The sequence below is a fragment of the Mandrillus leucophaeus genome, unplaced genomic scaffold (genome assembly GCF_000951045.1).
Source record: "Mandrillus leucophaeus isolate KB7577 unplaced genomic scaffold, Mleu.le_1.0 Scaffold484, whole genome shotgun sequence".
Taxonomy (NCBI): domain Eukaryota; kingdom Metazoa; phylum Chordata; class Mammalia; order Primates; family Cercopithecidae; genus Mandrillus; species Mandrillus leucophaeus.
This window is the reverse complement of record NW_012105187.1, coordinates 223,255-227,573: the sequence shown is the minus strand read 5'-3', so window position 1 is coordinate 227,573 and position 4,319 is coordinate 223,255.

Sequence of the window (4,319 nt, the reverse complement as noted above, 5' to 3'; positions counted from 1 at the left end):
TTTTACCCACGATAAAAATGATACTCAGAGAGGGCGAGTAGTTTGCTCACAATTCTGGATCTGCCCTTAATCTGGAAAATTATGGAGTTGAGGTTGAAGCTCAGGGCTGTCAAATCCACCACACTTTCTTTTCCAGTCAGTCTACTCTGCAGTAAATCAGGAATCTCTTTTTTTTTCATCTCCTTGCTCACTGGCAAAATCCCATTTAAAGGGAAGCCAAAATCATCTTCAAATATAATAATAGGGTGTGATGTACTGGAATTTACGGAGCATTTCCCCCACACACTTTCTCATTTCTTTGCATATAATCACCCTGAAAAATAGACTGGGCAGGTGTGTTAATTTGTGTTTTACAGATGAGGAAATTGAAGTTGAAATGTCTTGGTGATGTTAGTTGGTGATCACAGAGCTAGTAGAAGTAGTTAGTGTCATGGAGCTAGTTAATAGCAGAGTTAGTACCAAAGGCCCTTTCTTCTGATTCCAAATCCTGTACTTCTTGGTTTTCTTTGCAAACCTCATGGGCACACAGCTTTAACTGCTGACTTTTCTCCATGTCCCCTCTGATGTTCCTTATGAGGAGCTGAGCAGCATTATTACAAATTAAATATGTGGATGCTTGAACTGATGAACAGGAAATGAGGCTGCTAATGCTCAGAGGAATGAGATCGAGATGCATTTTTTAAAGTAGAATTTTGGGCCAAGTGGCCTCCTTCTGTCCTGCCCTTCCCTGTGTCCTTCCGGTCTCCATGGAAACCCTAAATCAATGCAGCATATGTTGATTCATGTTTCTACTGTTACTAGGAAGCTATGAGGTGGAAATTGCTTTTAAAAGATTTACGGAAGAGCTTTAGCATGCTGACCAGAATTCAAATCTAATATCCAAATGACTGTTTTATTAAAAGCTTTAAATGCGGTATTATCCTAGGTGGTATGTTGGTTAGATAAACACACAGGGGCATTTGGCAATAAACCTCCTCTTCCACTCTCGTGGCTTTTTAAAATATTATATTGCAGATTTAAGCTCCCTTTATCTTCAATTTAATTACATTCTCATGGCCTGTGTGACAATGCCAGGTGCTCCTTCTGCTCTTGATGAATTCCACCCTGCTCTGACCCGGCTATTGGGTTAGTTTGCAAATGCCTTACGTACCTGTGCAGCTGACCCTGGGTGTCATTAGCATTCTGTTGACTTCAGTCTTGACCAGAAGGCTGCAGAAGTCTAATGTGTTTCTGCCATAAAGAATCCTTGTGATTTTTCAGATTTTTTTCATGAACTCGAAATCAAATTAAGCCGACATTTACTCAACACCTGCTCTCTGCAAGGCAATGAGAATTAATAGTAAGGGCAGTAAGTAAAAGAGTCTGTCTTTTTGGAGCACACAGTCAATTGAGAAGATCATAAAACATAAATCTCAAGAATAAACTATGCCTGTGATGTGGGCTGTCAGAGAGCCTTACAGCAGGGTGGTGCTATTGGGATGGAGGGGGTTCCTTCTGATTGGGAGAATTCTGAAAAAGGTTTGGAAAGGAGAATTTTTGCTTGAGGTAATAGGTTTAGGGAAGAAGCTGAGAGTTAACAAGCAGATCAAGGGTGGGGACATTCTGGGCAGAAGAGACAGCAGAGGAATCATGCGTATGTGTGGGATAGAAAACTGGGATAGGCAAACGGGACAAACTCATTGTCAGGCAGGACAAGGAGTCATTTGGATATTAGATTTGGGGCCCATCAAAGATGATTGCACAGATGATCCACTTTATGGTATCTGTTCAGTGGTACTCCAGCAGTAGTGTAGTGGGCAAGGTTTGTGGGCGGACAGAGAAAGAAACAACAGCAGGGAGATCAGTTATTTAAGAGAGGGCAGGGGTTGTGCAGGTGCTGGGGGTTGAATAACCTCTCATATGTCAACATCAATGGATGGGAGGGAATGAAGTTGAGAAATATTTCAAAAATATGACAAGATTTAAAAACCAATTTAGGAAGGGGAATGGAGAAAAAGAAGCCAGAAATGTCTGTACTTGTTGGGGTTAGGGTTACGGTTAGGGTCCCTTGTGGGACTTGGGCAGAGTAACGTCACAAGCAAACACAGGGAGCCCAGCAGGAAAGGAGGATGTGGGAAGGTAGTTGTTTAGAGACAGTACAGCATGCAGGGTCTATTTAGAGCCAGTATAGCGTGCAGGGTCTAAGATGTGAGGAGCTGTCCAGCAAACCTCTGGAAAAGCAGCCTAGAGCTGAAGAGGCAAGATTGAAGCACTGATTCTGGAGAGGAGTGGTGGGTGCCTGGAGAGGGCAGGGCTTCCCAAGGCAAGTGAGTATAGACTGGGAAGTGCAGAGGGGGGCAGGACAGCCCAGAGGCAGGAGCGGGGCTTGCAATCACTGTGTTCCTGTAAGAGATGTGAGTTGTGGCCAGTTGAGATGTCCTGTGCCAACTCCACCTAGCAAGTCAGGAGCAGTAGCCGGAAAAGAACCCAGAGCTCTACATTCCTGGGGCAGAGCTCTAAGCCTGGGGACTACAGAGTCCAAGGTGATGAATTCCTTTCTCACGAGCACTTAACCCTGCTTGCCTTTTCTGTTTATTTATTTCAGGAAAGAAGACAATGCTAGAATGCTTAACTTTAGGTTCAGCTTAATTCTCCTTGAAATTATGCACTGGCCTCTTTGGAAGATTATGCTGGTGTCCTCTTGGGAGAGGGGCCTGCGCTAGGTCTGTGCTTCTCAAACTGTGGTCCTCTGTGATTACTCCTTGGCATTTAGGAGTGTTTTGGTTAGGAAAAAAAAAGAAAGTTTGGACTAGTTTTAATGTTCTGTTTCCTTGTATTATTCATGTCCACACACTTTTTTTCCTTCTGCTCTTTATATTCCTGTTACTTCTTTTACATTTTTTCTTGTTTACTATAGCTCTTTTTAAACATTGGACTTATTGACTTCCTATGACTATATTATTTCTCCAAAGGCTAATTGAAGATTCTGATGCCTGGTTAATATTGATTGGCTTCCACTTGTGACTCAGGCCCATTTGCAGCCCTGCTCTCTTTCCTCGGGGCCTTTACCCCCTGGATAGTGGCCTGGGCAGTAAGAGATTTGGAGGAGACCTTTGTTCTACTGTTTTAGTGCTGGTAGGAAGTGTCCTATGATGGCACTACGTTTGTGTTAAAGTGAGGAGCAGAGCAGAGGCTGGAAGCATCAGGTTTGGTGCTAGATACTAGCTCTGCCACTTTTAAATGACGTGTCTCTGTTTCTCCATCTGTAAAAGAGGGGTGATAAAGATGTTGGCTTTGCAAATTTGTTCTGAAAATTAAATCGATAACTCAAAGCAATGTTTGGCATAGTGTCTGGCACATACTAACTGCTCATTAAACATTAGCTATGTGGATTCACCTTATTCTAGAAACATATCTTGAATTAGGGGAGTGCTTATCAATGGGCTTTTATTCATCAGTTTATCTGTGTACCAGTTTCTTATGGTGCAGTGTACCAAGAAAATGTCCAGAAATGAAGGGTTCTCTTTCTGCTGAAGTTCTAAACCCCAATTAGCAACAGGGTTCAAGAAAGGGGTAATAAGAAATGAGAAACTTTTCTTTTGCCTCTCATTTTATAACACAAAGTTCCCTTTCTTTAATAGAGGGGCACTGTGGACGATATCAGAAAGAGACAATGAGTCACTGTGGAGGCAGCATCAGAATTTTTATTTCATCTTATCATCAGGCAGTGAGTAGTTGCGGCAGAATCATTTCACTGAGAGAATTCAGGTTATGCACCAATAGATCTGCCCAGAAAGACTGGGTCCTGGTATGATATAGTGGAAAGAGCTCTGCTGTTAGAGTCATAAAGCTTAATTTCTGGTCCTTGTGCCTCCTCTGGCACGTTGCGTCACTTTGATAAAGGTACATCACCTTTTCTGGCCTCGGTTTTTTCGTCTGTAACATGGGAATAATAATACTACCCTCTGTGACGATGGCATAGGATTGTTGAGTGACAATACATGAAAATGCTTTATACATTTAAAAAGGATGAAAAAATGGAATTCATTTCCATTATTATAAAGCCATCACTTTCTGTTGAGATTTCTGCTGCCTTCTGGGTTTCAGAAATGGTTTGCAGCTAAGGCTATGTGTCTTTAGAGCTAGTTCCTGAGAGGGAGTATAGACTCAGCCTTAGGGACCTAGAGCATAATGAGAAGACAAGCTTTCTCCCAGGGCAGCGGTTTGCAAACTTTAGCATGCATCAGAGTCACCTGGAAGGCTGATTACTGTCCCCAGAGTTTCTGATTCTGTAGGTCTAGGGGTGGGGCCTGAACATTTGCATTTCTGATACTTCTCAG